General features: G+C 36.2%; 1 protein-coding gene across 4 annotated transcripts in view; it reads left to right on the top strand.

Moving 5' to 3' along the window:
- The first annotated feature begins 5,279 nt into the window (after positions 1-5,279).
- Positions 5,280-19,893, top strand: part of LOC121314347 (nuclear receptor coactivator 2-like) — a 114,270-nt gene continuing 99,656 nt past the window's right edge. For 2 of the 4 annotated variants that reach the window (XM_041247497.1, XM_041247496.1), the window contains exon 1: positions 5,280-5,384. The gene's annotated coding sequence lies outside the window, so the exon portion shown is untranslated. The remainder of the gene's footprint in view (positions 5,385-19,893) is intronic. The other 2 variants (XM_041247499.1, XM_041247498.1) reach the window with 1 other exon arrangement.

Genomic DNA, 19,893 nt, shown 5'->3' with positions numbered 1-19,893 from the left:
ATGCATTAATCCCTATTAATATAACGATTATACTGTATTTACAGTATAATCGTAAATCTCGAAAACTACTCACTTCTAAATCTTTTGTAGTAATTTTTGTATTACTTTAGTATAAATACATGTTAATTTGGATTCATATGTTGTTTTTTTCTGACTTTATGTGAACGAAAAGACACACATTTGCCCGTTTTCCCATTGTCCTGGTCACAAAAGCAAAGTTTGTGGAGAATAGCCATTTTCTATACTTTTTTGAGGCATAAGCAATTAGGAAATAACACTTACTACCCTGGAACAAAAATAGTGTTACATAGTGTTATAAATATGTTAGTACGAGTGCATGTTTGGACATATGAAATACTTGTTTTACCCATTTGGTGGTGCTGTAGTGTAAATTAACATTTCTGTTACGCAATATACTCTCGAACTATTTCTGTTAGTTTTAATTATTTCTGGTATTTTTAATGGAGAAAATAATTGTTTGCAATTATGCTAAAGATATGTAAGTCACACAACTGAAACGCACTTTTTAATGGGCTAGCCATCAACCAAGGGACATAACTGTTCGACGTGTATTTACATACATAAGAACTCTTGTGGTCGTTTTAATCGTAGTACTATATGTACATTATTGCAATTAAATAAATGGAACTCCTGTTTGATATGCGACATCCTGTATGTAGTGTACATTTAAAAATCCGACTGTTAAACATGTAAAATCATCAGTCTACACCAGACTAGGAGTTCATATCTTCACATACGTGAAACCAAACACGCGTAACTAACTTGTGTGAGATATTTTGTATTAAGAGTATGTTCATAAATTGCACCCGCCAATGCGTCATATGATTTTACAATTCTGCTTGAGGAAGTAATTGTTGTAGCCCAGCCTGAAATTAGACACTTCTACAGTTACAGACGAGGTACAGTACAAACTCAGAGTTACAAACACCTTGGGAATGGAGGTTGTTCGTTATGTCTGTAACTCCGAGAATGAGTTTTCAATGGTTTTAATAAATGTGTACACCTGCTCTCTACAACCTCAATGTGAAGAATAATACAAGGATACTGCACAGTAATACAATACTCATGTCTTTAAATTAGTATTATAAATGGAAAGAAGTTACCATTGAAATCATAACTAGCAAGAACACTGGTTTAAACGTCCAGGAAAACCTGGGTTAACATTGTGCTTGTTTTAAACAAAATGCGTTCGTGCAGCTTGCTCAGTAATTCAGCCTCCTTCGCCTTGAAAAAAAAAAACTGCTTTGTTTAAAAGTAAAACGTGCCCAGTAATATTGCCTATACTTGATTTGAAATCTGCCTCACCTTTCTGAATACATTTGATATGCCAGTAATTTTGACTTCTCCATGACCAGCACGTTATGTAAACGCGCCTAACCTGTTGCATTGCACACATGATTGAGTGATTGCATACTTCCGGTTGAAAGTGGCAGTTCGGTAGACCGGTCAGTTCGTAAGTTTGGTGTTCGTAACTCTGGGGTTCTAATGTATTGCATGTCCTGCAGCGTTTCTTATTACATCACTCTCTAACCTGTAAACGTGTACTATTATATATATATATGTATATATATATATATATATATATATATATATATATATATATATATATATATAGAGAGAGAGAGAGAGAGAGAGAGAGAGAGAGAGAGAGAGAGAGAGAGAGAGAGTGAAAAAAGTAAATATAGTATACATTTAACAGTAAGTTCATGTTACCCACACGCCTAATTCAGTTGACTGCCCAGTATACTGTGGGTTAAAAGTGAACCAGTTTAACTAGTATTACAACTAAAATTTGACACTAACAGCAGTGACATAAGTTTATGGAATTTGTTAGTGTATTATTTGTTTTCCCTTTCATCTTTGAGCTGTTAGTCAATATGTCATCACATGCAACACAGATACTCTATAATTAAGGTGACTAGCCTTATAATACCAGAATCCATAGTCATTACCACTGCCCTTAATACCATAGTCAAGGGCGAAAGGAGTGCCTGATAATGATATGAAGAGGAAGAACTGCCCTGTCTTGAGCTGAAAAGTATGTAGCCCACTGAGTGAGCCATAATGCAAACCATTACTTACTTCCTTTATTTATTTATTGGTCCAAATGGTAACACCCGTCTAGGTGGACTATGCAGTTTTCTATTGACGTTAAGAACTATGTTTGCTGAATTGCTACACTCAGTGCTGTTTTTCGGATTTTTGAAATTAACAATTTAGTGACCTTGCCACTCATTATGTTTCACACTTACTTTGTGTTGCTATTTGAGTTTCCCCTTTCCTGTCTGCTATTTCTGCCCTTATGGACTTCAATTCCAGCTTGTCATATACATGTAGTGTTTGGAGGTAAAAGTAATGCCTTTTGGGACACAGTACCAATGGGTAATCTGTTACACTGTGTTTAGAATCAGTTGTTTAAAAAAAAAATCTGTTAATTGCTGTTTTGTCAAGCTGCCAGTCAAGGTTAAGATTATGCCTTGCTGTGTGTATAAATAAAAATATTGTTTAGATACAACCTATTTCAGTTTTTATTTTATTTTTTAGTAGTGTCCAAAACCAAGACCAGTTTGTTGAAAGTATAGATTAATATCAATTGAATGACTGCATGCTTTTACATCAGTATTCATTTTACACCAGATTTAACAGGTACAGTATATTGAAATCTCTCCCTGAACATGTTTGGAAAATAATAAAGACATTTTTATTGTAAGAATTTACTTAAGGCAGGGATGCAAAATATACATTTAAATGATAATTAGATAAACAGGTCTCCTGAATTTCATGAAACTTTGCATGCATATTTATTACAGTAAGTTACAGAATGTAAATGTAAATCATGGCATGTTCAAACGTGCATTTAGCCACTTCTTGTGAACTGCTCATCAAATTGTGAAGGAGCTTGCTGTATTGGCTGTATAGCTTCTGTCTTGTAATTGGTTAATGTAATTCAGGATATATCTTGGGAACTGTTAGTCTGATTTTTTTTTTACCAAACGTTTCATGTAGATTATCTCTTAATTTCCCTGAAAGGAACAAAACAATACATTTCATGTGTTTAATGCAGCAATGTCTGCAAACCCATTATGACCCACAGCGAGAGACTTCAAAGTCACTTTAAACATTACCCTTTTTATCTGCCCTGTCCCTGCTTCTGGCTGCTTCACTTCAGCATAGATTTTCTTCACAACTTAACTGGTTTAATGTTTACAGTTAGCTTTGTCTTCAGGGTACTTTTGAACAGTATTCCAATGTTGTGTATAATCACCTTTGTTTCATAGATTATATGCTAGCTCAACATCAGTCCCCCAGTACCCCTAACACTCCAGGTTTTTGTTTCAACATAAATATTTGTTTCGATTTCCAGTGAACATAAAAGACTACACTCAAGAGACAGTCTCTGAGACTGTAAATACTGCAGCCTGCATCTACTCTGTGTACATCAGACTACAATACAATTCAAAAAACAAAAACAGGTTGAACCACAAACTTGGACTGTTTAAGGGCACTGAAGTTAAAAATTCCTGAGTTAGAATATTCTATACTGTATAATGAATGGAACTTCTCAAGGGAGGATTTCTGGTGTAATAAAATATGTAAATTAATGTTACACAACAACACTTACATTAACCATCAAAACACTTCAAAGATGTTTTTCTTTTCCCTTTTTTTCATGCATTGCTACACAACTGACTGTAATTAATAAGTTGGCTGTGGGTGGATCTTACATAAAATGAACATTTAATTGGTTATATGTAAGAATGATCTCCACTCATATTATTGTCAATGTAATAAAATGCACAGACAGTGCAGAATTAAATGTTCTTAGCTTGGATTTATCACAGCTGTTTTAAAACCCTGCATTCATATACTTTGTCATACTGATACTCATAGAGGAAACAACATTACTGAATCCCATTTTATCCAATCTATAGTAAAATCACTACTCAAATCTAAAACAATGAGGCTTAAAGATAAGTAACCTAGTGTGCAACCCCTTTTACTCACTAAAACTAACAAAACAGTAATACAAAACAGGGCCACGGATCTAAAGGACACCTTGCTAATGTTTTTGATTATGTCCTTTTATATTACACCTATTCTGACAGTTTGAAATACAGAATAAATGCTACTTTTATATTGTTTGAATAGAAGGCACCACAGTAACTCACTGTTTAAAGTTAACTGACCGTACGATTTATAACTTACAAAAATATGCACAGGCCTGAGTAATTAAGGTGATTTACATACCCCAAGTGAGGTAAAATGGGACATAATGAAGTGACTGATAATGTGACTGATTAAAAAAAAAAAAAAAAAAACATCATTGGTCTCATCAAACTAAGCTCAAACAAGATGTTCACATTTTAATGCCATTAAACTATTGTCTTATCTACCGTTTCTCTTGTGATTCATTGTTTGTTTGCAAGTTACTGGCTTGCTGTTGTCATGGTGACCAATAGTTCCTATTTATAGCAGCTATAACACTGTTATTCACAGTCCTCATTTCTTCAGTAAGTAATTCTGTTGTTTTATTTCTTTGCTCACAATGTGTAAATAAAAGTTGTTTGTCTTGACTTTTTTAATTCGAGAACGGTATTAGTGAACAGTGCGCTGGGACATTGACAAAAATGAGAAAAATCACATTTGTGAAGGCAAAGGTTATTTAATTTAAGTAGAAAATATATACTATTTTATCTATTTAAATGTTGAATTGTGTGTGTGTGTGTGTGTGTGTATGTATGTGGGTATGCATTTTTCATGGTCCCAACAAATGAAATAGTTGATGACAACAATTTTAATCCACACGGAAGAGCTATTTTTGAGTAAAACTGAAATAATGTGGTTTTCCGATATTGTATGTTTGTGGAATAATTTGTTAGTGATTAATGATCTTCGTACTATAGAAAACAACTGGATAAGACATCAGATTCGTATTTTACAACCCCCTTTAAATGGCACATTCTTTCACAATGAGTCACAGTATGGTTATTTGTTTCAATTATTTAAAAGTACCGGTTTATCTATTTCCCTGCAACAAATAGTGTTCTTGTTTATTGATTATGCGTTTGCGAAATAACCTGTTCTGTTTTAGAAATACACTCACGAGTGTTTTGCATGTTTTCCATATCCCCTTTTCCTATCGATGCTTGCTGTATTAACACTTGTGTTTGTTCGCTGCAAGCTTGCTGTAGTAATTAATGAGTAGATACAGTGCCCGTAGTGTGTGGGGGAGGATCTCTTGTGAGATAAACAAGCAGCCAGTCATCAGGCACTACGAACATGGCGGCGGCAGACCGAGCTGCAGAGACGTTTTCCAAATGCGAAGGTCAGCGCCGGACATAACATAGAGGGTTTTAACTACGGTAAGTTTGCAAAAGAAAGTCATATTGTGTATCGCATTAACGGTGCAGAGTTTTCTTTCAATTTCTGCGGTGCATTTTTTGCACTGAAATCTTCTTGGGATCCAATCTGTGTTATGTGGCCGCGGTGTCACTGTGCCTCTCGTTTTTTTTTTCTGTGTCACTTTGGCTGTTCAGACTCTAGCCGACTACTCTGCCAGAGTAACGTACGACGAATGCTGAAATCATACCTTGATCTAGGCTAGTAGTGGTTTGGATAGCTTTTCTGCTAAGATTAGATGGTGCAGCTGCTCTCTACAAAATCAATTATGTGAAAAGTCAGAAGTTTAATTTGGTTACGACTTGCTCGTGATGGTGGTAATTAATAATAGAGACCGTGCTTGGCTGGGGCTGCAGTATTTTTTTCTTTTATTCAAACATTATGCAACGCATAGCTGAGTTTTGAAATGTATGTGAATAATTTCAATAAAGGCAAGAACCACTGAAAATAAATTTATATCCAAGTCATAGTGCGTAAGACGTAAATGCAATTTTTACACTATTTTTGATGGTTTTATTAAATGCAGGTAGCTAGCAAAACGGCACCGACACTTTTGTAATTGGTAAATTACAGCAACGCAATTATAAACAAACAACCACGATATAAAGGTTATGTTTTTTTAAACTTTTGACAATTTAAATCGCATAAAGTTGTCCACATTTATATGTGACGTGAACCTATTTTTTTTTAAACGAAACCTGAAATGACAGGAGGAGCCTGTCTGGTGATGGACAGATTTACTGTCCACTCAGTGCTGGAGTTGCTGTTCGGTGACGTGAGTGGCTATGCTCATTGCCCTTATCTGGACTTGATTCAATTTGCCTTTAATGTTAGCGCCAATTGCATTTCTTTGTTACGGTTATTCGATCTGTTTGTTTATAAAGCACGCGTGGTTCGTAGGAATAACACAACACGTGTAAATTGCATTAATGTTTTTTTTTTTAGGGTGGTCATATTTTCAGAACAGAAGCATGGCGATAATAACCAGACTGAAATATTGTAATCAACTTTGGGGCCTTTCTGCGTATGGTGGCTGGCGTAGTTTAATTAATTAGTTGACCATTATTTTGTTTTGCATTGCAATAAAATACATTATCATCAGGTGTCACGACGTTACAACTCTGCATTATCAACATGGTAATGGAAAATTAGCACAATTGAAAACTAAACCCGTTAAATAAGTTTGGTGGCAAGTATAGTATGCTTACATTTTGTGGTTGCACAGTGACATCTAATTAATTACGGTGGCTGACAAGTTGGCCTTGTAAACTTTTACAGTATCAGTTGATTGGTAACAACATATGCATTTGTGGACCCATTTTGTTTTCGCTGCACACGATTCTGAATATGCGCATTCTTGCATAGTGTAAATGTTTAATGTGTAATACAGTGCAATTATGTCACTAGTCAGGGGCGGCCCGAGTCTGACTGTAAGTGACTCATGCTTTATTGTGGCAATACATTGTAGATTGTAAACAATAAGCAGCCACCTCTAGATTGACAAGAGCCATTTGGAATTTAGCTAAGTCAAATAAATACTGGTAATTTGATGCATGCATTTGTTTAGGAAGATTTCCTGGTACAACTTTTTATTTATGTTCTTATTTATTGAGTGTTAATCAGTAATCACAGGTGTGACCCAGACTGATGCAAAGTTATCAAAAAAAGAAACACCAAAGTATTGGTACCCCTGCTTTAGGGTTAGCTTTTATTACAGCTTTTGGACGGTTATGATAATTCTTAACCAGTTTGTTGCATCTTGTTGGTGACTACTGGGCCGATTCTGCTGTGCATACATTATTCAGCTCAGCCAAATTGCATACACAGTGCTGGGCTACAGTTTTTTCAAATCAGTCCAAAGCTTTTCTATTGGATTGAGATCCGGCGATTCCGAAGGTCATTCCAGAACTCTCATGTTAGCTTTCTTCAAGAATTCCAGAGTTGACTTAGTCTTATGCTTTGGGTCGGCTTAGGAGCAGATAGTGTTGTTGTACTTTGTAGAATGTTTTGATACATGGCTGCATTCATTCAATCTTCAATCACATGAATGTCTCCAGTCCCTAAACTGCTGAAACACCCCCATATCATGATCCAACCACCTCCATGTTTAACTGTAGGCTTTCCCTTTTTTTTTTTTCTCCAAAGATACTATGGTCTGTTTTTGGGGAAAAAAAAGTTCTGTTTTAGCATAATTGTACCAGAGAATCTTGTTGAAACATGCTTCAGGTTCCTGCTCATATTTATTGGCAAATTTGACAGTTTGATTTATGATTTTAAAGTGGTTTACAACAAGGTCTACGTGCATACAACTCCTCTGAGTTCAGGTGCCTGGACAGTTATTTTGTGCACAATTGCTCCTGATGCATCTAAATCTATTTTCTTTGGGTGTCCACTGCTTTCAAGCATTTCAGTTGAATTTGTTCTGTGGTGGTACTTAATTATTGCTCTCATTGTGGATGTTTCTTTGATACTGTTCTGTCGCCATTCCTTTGTTGTCATTTGCTGTGAGTGCTTTTCTCACATGTGAATGCAACTGTTTTGTCTTGACCATCACCTCCTGTGTTGCCTAAATGTTCTTCTTCAACAAAGAATTGCTATTGACTTTATAATGCAAGTTAGTTACTGTGAAATGATTTCAATGAACGTATTTAAGTTACTTCTGTTATATTTTTAGACTTTTAATGTAAAGGTGCCAGTACTTCTATCATGAACAAATAGGCCTATTTTGAAATTGGTTAAGTGCTTTAAATTTTTTTTATAGGTTGTTTGTTAAACTAACAGAAATTGTGTATTTTGATTTTTGTCATGTTAATTAGTGACTAATGTTCACTAAATGCTTGTATTAATTCAAGAAATGCTATGTTATCATAGTGTAGGGTGCCAATACTTTTGTCTGCGACTGTAATTATGTAAAAGTATTGGGCCTGATCGAGCAATGCTTTGTTGTCTTGGCTGATTGTAGTGTGTAGTTATGTAAATTAATCCATATCGGGGATTAATTGTGTTTCAGATTTCCTGTGTTCTTTTTTTGTTACGTTTGTAGTTGATGCAAGATCAAAAACTATTAACCAGCTTCAGAATTGTATTGGTGTACTCTGTAGTGAACTGTGGGAGTAAAATCTGCAGTTTCACAAGCGTAAATGTTAAGACTACATCATGTTGCGGTTGAAGTGTCCTGTTTTTTGGTAGTGCCTTAACTTGGGTCATTTTAGTCATTGTTTGTAATCAATGCAAGCTGATCTTGGAAGGTGAAGTTGCTGATTTGTGGAGATTAATGTTTTTTTGTATATTCTTGAATAGGGATCTTGTGTGAAAGTCGTTCGAACATCACCAGGATTGGGCACATAGCTTAAACCGATTAGACATATAAAAGCTTGTTAAATTGATCATTTACTTACTGTAAAATTGCATGCTTTTGTGAGTTTGCATTGACTTTGGTGGACTTCAGACTTTAGACTGGGGGAATGCAGCTTTAGATGAGGCACTTCTGTAAGGGAGATGAGCGATCTTCTTTGTTTAAATTTACAATTTTATGTTTTAATCATAATAGAAATATTGATGAACAAAAAACATACAATAAAAAACTTTCTGATTTGTGGCTTGGCTCTTGTGCAACTGACAAAGAATAGACACTGTCTTGAAATGAATAAATGCTATAAGAAGCAAGTAAGACTCAACAAACATTTTCTTCTAATGTCTCCTGTCAATCTAGTTGGGTTAAAACAGACCAACAGTGGCTTTCAAGCATTGATACTATAAGAATCAGGGATTGGTGCGCCTCTCTAAATCAATTTTCACTAAAGTGCATCAAGCCCAGCCATTTTGCAAGTTTAGTGATATTGATAATGTACCCACTGATATGTTACCTACTGATCTGTCAACATGTGTAGCAGGAATGTTAGATAAACTGCCTGCTATTAATACAATTACATATGTATTTGCTACAGATAAACTGTACTGTAATTTGTTCTTTTGTGTAACCTTCAATTGATATAGGGATCAGCCACCCCCTCCCCCTTAAATACATAATAGGCATGGAACCATATTTACAGAGCATTTATCACAGTGCTAAGCTTGCATCAAAATTGAGGTACGTGTGGGCTCTTCGGTTATTTATTTGAAGATTTATAACAGAATATTTTTTAAGAAGAAACTGCTTTTAGTTTAGTACAGTGGTAAATGCTTTGTAGGTTTGGATTATGGTCTGATGTTAGTTGTAAATTGTCGTTTTTTTTTTTTTTAAAGATCAGCTCAGAGTTTTTAAGAGTGCTGTAAGTTGTTGTTATTATTATTATTTTGACGAAGCAATATTATCTTAAATTTTAAAAAGTGTTTAATTACTGGAAATAGTCATTGTAATATGGCGAGGAGCCCATACAGTTATTGTTAGAATGGAGTCTTCCCCTCTGCCCCTGTGTTATTTTGTATTATGATTTATTATTTATTGTATTTATGACAGCAAGGGCCGTGTGTGTGTTTTGGCAGAGGTGAGTTTTGGTAGCTCGTCCTCTGCCAGTGTAATTTAAAAAACTCGTGCAGAAGGTGGCCATCTCCCGATTTAATTAAGTGATTAATTTGTTGCTAATTGGGAGATGGTCACCTGCATAAAAGCCTGCAGCTCTCTGCACTCGGGGTGGCTGTTCAGAGGAGGCACGAGAGGAGAAATAATATATAGGATCAGTGAAGGCGATTGCCCAGCCTGACCGGTATCAGTTGTGTTCGTAATTATTTTTGTTTAAACCTTTTCTTTTGTGCTCTGTGAGCAAGTGTACCTTGTTTGTTTTTCTTCCTGCATTTGGCCTGACGTCACCACACATGTCCATCTTGTCACACGTGGTGTCAGTGGGACCAACCACAGCCTCTGTCTCAGACCTTCACTGATCCTATATATTTTAAAATTCTCTCTCCTCTCATTCTCCCTTTCCTCCTCCGAACAGCCACCCTGAGAGCAGAGAGCTGCAGGCTTTTATGCAGGTGACCATCTCCTGATTAGCAACAAATTAATCACTTAATTAAATCGGGAGATGGCCACCTTCTGCACGAGTTTTTTAAATTACACTGGCAGAGGACGAGCTGCCAAAACTCACCTCTGCCAAAACACACAGACGGCCCTTGCTGTCATAAATACAATAAATAATAAATTATAATACAAAAATACAAAATAACAGAGGGGCGGCGGGGGAGAACCTGTTCTAAAAATAAATAACTAAATAACTGTACAGGGCTCCTCCCCCAGTTAGTCATTTACAGTAGCTTCTAGCCAACAGAGTAAGAGCCTACTTGATTATTAGAAATAGTGTTGGAGATGAGCTTGGACCCTTTCGCCGTGCTACAGTTAAAACCCCTTAATTACCCCAGTAGTGTCATATAGGCTGAGGGTTCCCCTGAATTAACTAAAGGTTCAGAAATGGAGAGGGAGTGGACCGTCAATAGAAAGATAATGTTGCCTGTTCTAAAAGGCTTAGAAAGCACGTCGACTGATGTGTATGGATTTCTTCAACTGGAGGCAGGCAGTAAAACACCACTACTGTATACCAGTACATACCAAATGGGATTAAGAATATGAAAAGAATGCATGTTTTAAACCAAACTAATTGACACATTTTATTTAATTATAGTAATATATTGAAAAGACCAGTGACTTTTTAACCAAGTTCATATGACATTTGGATGTTCTGTGGTGCGCTTGTAAGATTTAATTCCACAGTCTTGCATTTAAGAAGCATGGGCCAAATATTCATGGTCCCAGAAGGAAAATCTAGCTTAAAGTAATAAAACCAAATAGATTGGATTTTCTTTAAACCATGTTAGTTGGTTGCACTTGTAAGTGCAGTGTTTGCTCCAGGATGTACAGTCTGAGGGTCAACGTGGCCCCCTCTCAGATTAAAAAAAATAAGAAACAAAAGAACAAAAAATAAAACTGTAAAGCTGTAGATACAACCAAGGTGTCTGTACAATACTCACTGTCACTTTTGGGGAAAATTATTGGGGAATGTGTCACAGTGATGCTGGTGCGAACTGTGTTGAATAATAATTTCCTTTATACTGATTCCAGTGGTGTTTTCTCAATGCAAGATGTATTGTAGGCATATATCCAGTGCTGTATAAAATCACATACACTGTATATATATTTATTATCATGCCGTTATAGGCCTAGGCGAAATGGCCAAGAGACAGTTGATGCTTAATGCATACTGAATTATTTTGGCCCTGAATTTTAGCATTTTTTGTCAGAGAAAAGACAAATTTCACATACTTTATAACGTTACCGTAGGCTACTTTGTTTGTTTTTTTAATCAATGATGCGGTTTTCATTTCACAAATCTACTGCACTTTGTCTATAAACTGTACTGTAGTACGCAGAAGTACACACTTACTTGCTAGGTCACTCCATATCTCCAAACATCAGACAGATATTTTGCCTAGCAAATAGATAAGCTACAGTAGATGAATTTCACAGTATTTTCATGCACAAATATAATGCATTTCTGTTCTTTCCTGAGTTTCCCTTTTTAAAAATGAATAAACACAGCATGCTGCCATCGAGATAGAACAGCAACTAAAGTGACAGCCTAACATTTCACAAATAAACCTGTTTGAAATACAGACTTAAACAAAAAACTAGCTAAAAATATTTTATGCTGGTTCCATTTCTAATCATTTTATTCTCATAATCACTACAACTAACCGTTACGGCCCCTGCCGCTCTTCGGGGGAAACAGTTAAAAAAAATAATGTAAATAAGTGTCCAGTTTTTGCATTTTGAAAAGGTGGTCACGCTAGGGGGGAGGTATAGATAAAACCAGGAAAGGGGACATATGTGTGTGGTTATAGCAGCTTGACTCTAGACACCAGGCCGTCTTTAATAAATAAAAAGCCTTCCAGTTTTCCTTGGTTATTTAAGCCCCTCTTTAGCACAGTTGTAGAGTACAGTTAGTCCACAATGACTACTGTATGGATGCATTACTTTACATACTGAATTTTTGCTCCTTTAAATAAAAATAAAAGTGATTGTGTTTAATCCCACTGCCCTGCAAACAAAAATCCCCATTGGATTCACTTCTGATTTCCTTCCTCCATTAGCGTAGTGTTTGCTCAGTCACTTCCTTTGAAAGTGTGCAGGAATTTCTTTTACTCTCTATGCTTGTTCCAATGGCCTTAAATAACAAATCCACACATTAGACTACCTAAGATTTGCTGATAGTCCAACATTAGTGCTGATCTGTGTCTGTGAAATGCATAGCTATGCACAGAAGATGTTGTGTAATGATAAACAGTACTATCCATGAGACTGGATCTTCTCTTGAGCTTAACTTTGAACTTGTTGACAAATAATAAATGCAAGGTTGGGTACAGTATGCAGGAAATTCAGTTCAGCTATGCGTATTCAGAACAGCTCCTAAGGCTGTGCTGTTCTGTATCAAAGTTCAATTGTTTTGTAAGAGGCCCCAATAGTAAACATCTGTATTTAAAAATAACTTTTTTTTTTTTTTTTTTTTTTTTTTTTTTTTTTTTTTAAGCAAAAGCCTGAGAATTTACTTTAATAAGTGAGTGATTTCAAAACATTTTTTACACTTGCCACTCTTTTAATACTGTGTGTGAAGGTATTGGTATGAAATGTATTTCTGTTTTTTCAGTAATGTGGTGTAATGAAATGGATAAATACATTAGTGGCACATTGTTATAAATATTTAGGACCTAATATTTTTGCTGAAACAATCCGTTTTTTTCAGTAAATCTTCATATTGTGTAGGTTAATAATTATTTTTTAATTGTTGCATTATACATAGTTGATTATAACATCAGTTTTATTTTCACACCCATTCAAGAAGTTGTATTTACATTCACAATGTAAGGGTGGCTTGTAATAAAAAATTGTACAACTTCTGTTTTGCTTTCTGGATACATAAAACCCTGTGGTGTGTGTAGAAGGTGCTGCAGAAGGTACAGTAACATAAGGTAATCTAAGAATACAGTGTGTAAGACCTTTTCGGAATGTAAAGCAAGTGGTTTGTGAACAAGGTGTTTATGGTTGTGTACAATGAGAGAATGGCCTTTATCATCATGTTGAAAGTATCTGTGATTTCTGGGCTTCTGCAGCATGTCTTGTGATGTGTCACAATATGCTGCACAACTTAAACTGTCATTTCTCTTTTGTGACCAGAGTTGTGTTTTGTGGGGGTGATTATCTGCCCAAGTTGACACTCCAGGAACAGTCTTGAGATGTTGACGTACATGCTGGTCAGCCATGGCATTGAAAGACAGTCCTTTTGCTTTCACATTGTTGTTGCCGAGTAGTTGCATGTCATGGGGCTACATACATAGCAGACTAGGGGATTTTCACTTTTTTTTTTTTTTTTTGGCCAGTCAGTATAAACACACAATGGAACTATGTTCGTTAACATTGCACTACTGCTGTTTAGATGTCTGTGTCCATTCCTTTTGCTGCCTTTGCATTATCTAAAGAGCAGTGACACAAGGGGTACTGTAGTAATAGGATTTTTTCACTTGCCTGCTACATTTCTCTGTTAAACAGGTTTTGCTAGCTGATCCAGATTCAGAGATGATCTAAATACTTCCCTCCCTTGGAGGTTTATACAGTCACATGACTGAGATGTTCAGTACTGTATGTCTCGTCTTGTCAGAGGAGCATATTTGTGTCTTAATCTGCAAAATGAAAAGAAATATCAGGCTCAATATGCAGGCGTTTATGCTACATTAGTATGTTAAAATGCTGCCTGTAATACAGTTACGGTAATATTTTGCTTTCACTTTCATGTGTTCGGGACGCACCATGGTGCATAGTGGAATGCTCCACTATGATAAGTGAAATCTGCTTGTAGCTGCTACCACGCTCATACTAAAAGCTACTGAATTAAGACATGAATGCTGTTTTAGGCTCTTGCAAGTTTAATTAGAATAGGATACATTTGTAAGCCAACAAAGAGATGATTCTCTGCAAAATTTGTGATGAGCAAATTTGATCATCATTGGGTGATGTTTTGAGGGTGCCTATCGTTAATATACTGCAGCTGATCTGTACAGTTTACTTATACTCCTTCCCCACCCTTTTGTTGTTCATCATATGTATGTCTTTGTGTTGCCATGCCTTGTGGGTTTGTCTCTTTTTAGTCTAATGTATTTGGACTGTAGCATACAGTAGCTTAAAAGATTCATATTTATTTGTTACTGTAATTATTTTTAAAGCTTAAGAACCTTAAACTAATGAAATAATCCTGTAAATCTTGCCTCTAATACAGTACCATTTGCTTTACAGTAGAGTAGGTCTCTTGTATGTGCACCTGGGAGTCAAAGGGAGTGTAGTGATTGGTTGTTTGGAGAAGCAGATGAGGTTCTTAAGTTCTTTTAGCAGACTGGCTTGAATGATGCGTCTTTCTCTGCATAATTTCCTGAACTTCCAATAAAAATAAAACAAACTAAAAGAAAATATTTGTATAAAATCAACATCTTACATAATCTGATTAGTACTGCATGCATGGCCACTTAAACACTCAAGTGAGCTTACTAGAGTCTTAAAAAGCAATCAAACCCTCAATCTGCAGCAATTGGGGATAATTTAATTACACTATCTACAGTACATTTAGTAGCTTGGCATTACTGTAAGCCCCCAGATTGAGATAGGAGATAAGGCTAACAGACTTCAGAATTCTGTTGTTATGGGAAAAGCAACTTCAGAATTCTGTTGCTATGGGAAAAGCAGTTTGAAAGACCTGTTCTAAGTGCTTGCTGTACTGTAATAAAGTGAAAGACAAGCGTACTGGTCACGTCATGAAAAGTGGTTGCCAGTGTATGAACTAAAATGAAAAAACAAAACACAACAGACTACAGTTATAATTGTAAATCAGTGTGGGTTAAAAAGATAACACGGAAGTCAGAGGATGTGTCATATTTCAATAAACATAAAAAACGCACCATTTTTAAAGGGAGGGAAATGTGATATACTAAAATGTCGTGTTTTTTTTTTTTTTTTACATATTGGTAAAACAGTCTACTTATCAAAAAAATCTAATCGGTTATGTGTTGCTTTTTTTGTTTTTAGTTATTTCTACAAGTGTATACAGTTTTATTTTCCTGACCTGAGGGGGTTTTAAAAGTGGTAGAAATGATTTTATATTTATTTGTAATAAATAGAAATAGTTAAATAGTTGTAGACAATCACATCTGCTGTACTGGGTCCCATTTCCTGGTGTTACGACTAAGGGCAGTGAAGCAAATACTGTAAACCAGGGGTCTCCCAGTGACCCACCTCAGGATGTGAGTTGACACGTTGACCTGGGTTGAGCGAGACAAAATGCTTGACTTCCGTTTGTGAGTCGACGCAATAACAAACGGCCACGCCTGTGTGAAGGTTTCACTTCCGTAAGGAACGTTTCTGTTTTAGCCTTTTTTGTTGCTTGAGACAAAACCTGAGCCAGATTGCAGCAGGGATGAAGAAACACTTGCTCAAATCAACATTTGGACAGACTGTTCAATCCAGAGAATCTTGGATTGAAGCGTCAGCAGCAAGCTCCTTCCGGGGCATTGATACATGTATTTTTTACTTGCATCTGTCGCTCAGGTTATCATTGCTTTATCAAAAGCAGTGTGAAATAGCATACCCGACTCGCATGACACCGGGTCCTGCCCGGGTAGGTTCTGACACAGCTAGATCATGCCAGTGTGAAAGAGGCTTAAATCATCAATGGCTAAAGATCTGGAACACTTGTTAATCTTGACTAATTAAGCCAGTAATTGGTGCAATTAATTAACAGAGAGCTCGGCTAAAACGAAAACCAGAAGATTCCTGTAGCTCTCCAGGACCAGGGTTGGAGACCCCTGTTGTAATCTGTATCTGAATGTCCATACTGCATTTACAGCAATGCTAAATTAAAAAGCTATACAAACCTGTAACAACTTACTTGGGAAGAATTGCGTGAAGATCATAACAGTAAGCGTAAAACACATGGTGACCACAAAAGTTACATTTATCAACTTGTTCCATTTCAAGGTATGTTTAAGGCTATAGAAATAAAATCTGTTACATAAGCAATTCCCCCACTGTATATTATAAAAATAGAGGCCTGCATAGGCGTTTGTTTTGCTAGGTACACTAGGGAGATGGCGAATGCCAGGAATCAATATGCTGGTATTAAGACTGTGTTCTCACTGAGTCTTTTTATAGGGTTTGGTCCATACTCCGTATGTTTGTGAAGTGTGAGCAACAGAGTCCTCTTGGGAAGTGAACCGTAGTTTGGTTTGCTTGCAAAACCTCAATGTGAATAACTGCTGGACTCAGTCCTTTTGCACATAGGAAATAAACTATACAAGGTATAGGTAGCCTGATTTTAGAAGTAAACATCATGTGCATAGTTTAGTTCATATTCTTAAACTAAATAAACTGCCAAATCAGTGAAACTGTAAAATAAAAAAAATAAAAAATAAAAAAGCTACTGACAAAACTGACTAGAACATATTTGTCAACATGATGTAGTAATTTAGTGTCTTCTCTGATGGTACTTCAATATATATAAATATAATAAAAATGACCATAAATCATACATGGACTCCCATATATTGCATTATGTAACACAATTTTTGTTCCTGGGTAGTAAGTGTTATTTCCTAATTGCTTATGCCTCAAAAGTATCGAAAATGGCTATTATTCCCCACAAACTTTGCTTTTGTGACCAGGACAGTGATATTTCAAAATATCACTATTTCCAGTGGGAAAACGGGCAAATGTGTGTCTTTTCGTTCACATAAAGTCAGAAAAAAATAACATATGAATCCAAATTAACATGTATTTATACTAAAGTAATACAAAAATGACTACAAAAGATTTAGAAGTGAGTAGTTTTTCAAGATTTACGATTATACTGTATTTACAGACACATTTGCCCGTTTTCCCATTGGAAATGGTGATATTTTGAAATATCACTGTCCTGGTCACAAAAGCAAAGTTTGTGAGGAATAATAGCCATTCCCTAGGCATAAGCAATTAGGAAATAACACTTACTACCCAGGAACAAAAAAAACAAAAATAAATTGTTACACGGTATTATCTTTCAAATTTGTATCTTTAGAATTGAGATGATGTCCTAAAACTGGGTATTTTTCCACAGCAAGTATTATTTTTCCCCCTGTCATTTTGGATACTGCCTCACCTTGCTGGAGCACATGTATTAAAGTTGTTTTATTGGTCAATTCCCTAGCTGTCACATGACCAATCACAAAAAATAGGGTTCAATTCAATTTATTTTGCGTTGCCCTGGTGTTTCCCCCGCGTCACTTGGTGTGAAAGCTTCTTCTCAAAAGTAAATGTTCTATTCATTTTGTTGCATCGCTGCACAGTTTCACTTGTTACATCGCGTCTGGTGTGTAGCAGCCTTAAGACAGGAACTGCCCAATCACTTATTCAATTGCCTGTGCCTTGAAGGGCGCTGTCTAGAGGCGCACTAAAGGCACACTCATTCACTGTTGTTAGTAACAGTCAATGGTTCTGTCTGCCCAGCCCAGGCCTTTTGCTGCCAGTCAAACTGAGGGCCGGCTTCAGCCTCTGCCCGCCAGCTAGCTTTTGAAACCATCTCTGACGGGTATTGACCAATTAATGGAAACACTGGGATGCCTGACAGTCCAGTTGAAGGCAGGCATTCGTTCTTGTGGTTCTGCTGACCTTATAAACTGCTTTAAATTCAGACACACTGGAGTGAAAAACTGCCTTGAATCAAAGTTGCAGATATCTATTGCTCTAGTTACGAGGAATCATGTAGCACATATTTTACAGTGTGTGAAACCTACAAGCACAGTCAAGACTACAACTGTGCTGTAATTCTGTTAAGTTGAAGTGACTTGTCAATTACAGTAAGTACAACCTCTTATTAAATGTTTTTTTTTTTTTTTTTTTCCATTGTTGAATTGTTGCTATTCTGTTGTAACAACTTGCTATTTTTCTTCACTTCAGCAGTGACTGGACAAATTAACTGCATGTGTTCAATGCAGATTTCTCCAAGTTAAACCACAGCTGGGAAGTGCAGTGGAGACTTTAGTGGATAGAAAAGGAAGAAGAATGTTAACTTGCAGGCAGCTACATTAAAGAATAAAATGTAACTTAGAAGTCAGCCTCTTGCAGCTCAAGCTGAGTTCATAACATATGTGCTTGGAAGTAGGCCGAGCGTGTGTGATCCTTGGCAAGGAGAACTGGCTCTGTTTTTTTCTCCGTTTTCTTTTCTCCTTCACTTCAGCAGTGACTAGACAAATTAAACTGCATGTGTTCAATGCGCTTTTCTTTCCGCACAAGTTAAAACACCACGCCTGGGAATTGCAAAGTGAGACTTAAGTGGATAGAAAGAAGAAGAATGTTAACCTTGCAGGCAGCTCAACCTTAAAAATAACAATGTAACTTAGGAAGTCCAGCCTCGTTGGGGCAGCCAGCGCTGACGTTCATAACAATGTGGCTTGGAAGAAAATAGTACGAAGGGAAAAAAATAAACTTAGTGCAAATACAGAGGGAGCTCTGCTCTTCACAGGCGGGTTACCCACAGGGCATCTCAGGTTTAACCAGTTGCAGAGTTGAGAAAAGGAAATGATCTATTTTGTTGTATTCCTGAAATAAACTAAGTTAGAATATTGTCTGTTTGTCTGTGAGTTACAGTTGCTTTCTTATGCTACATTTGTGGCACTACTGTACAGTGAAAACATATTAAATCACATGAAGGAAGCATTTTGGTTAACCCTAAATGTCTAAAAGATAACTTTTGTTCTATTTAGTCCTTTTTAGTGGCCATTTTATACTGTATTTACAAAGAATGTTTTATTGGTTTCCGCACTTGGAGGGTTTATCAAAAAAAAAAAAAAAGGCTACCATTGGAATGCTGAAGTTAATTTAAATGGATAAATAAAATATTTTATAAGGATTTTCTGTGGGAAGTGAAGTGCCATTAATTTGGGGGGGGGTCCTGGACAGGGTTTTCCCTGGCGTTTCTATTTTTGTAGTCCCTAGTGACTAGTCCTTTCAATAAACTTTAGTTACTGGAGAGATTCATTAGTCACTACTGATACAAAACTCCACTGTTGGTGTTGGTAGTAGTAGTAGTTGTATTAGAGTTACATAATGGACCTTCTTAGCCCTTACATTCCCGGGAGTCGGCTTAGATCCTTTAACTCTGGATTGTTAAAATGGACGGTTCCAAAACATGTTCCGCTAGGAGGGCGTAGTTTTAGCTGTGTTGCTTCTTTTCATTGGAACTCACTACCAACTTTTGTTAGATAATCCAGAACAGTAGCCACATTTAAAAATACCCTTTAGACACACTTTTTGATTTTGCTACAGCTGCAGTGTTTGTTATAATATTGTTATGATGATTGATTTCATCTCTATTTACCTATTTTATTTATAGAATTTTACTGATTTTAATTTTTCATTTTTTTTTTTTGTAATGCTGGTTTTTGTTTTGTACAGCGCCTTTAGACACC

This window comes from Polyodon spathula, chromosome 4 (genome assembly GCF_017654505.1).
Source record: "Polyodon spathula isolate WHYD16114869_AA chromosome 4, ASM1765450v1, whole genome shotgun sequence".
NCBI lineage: Eukaryota > Metazoa > Chordata > Actinopteri > Acipenseriformes > Polyodontidae > Polyodon > Polyodon spathula.
This window is presented reverse-complemented; position numbering and strand designations above follow the sequence as displayed.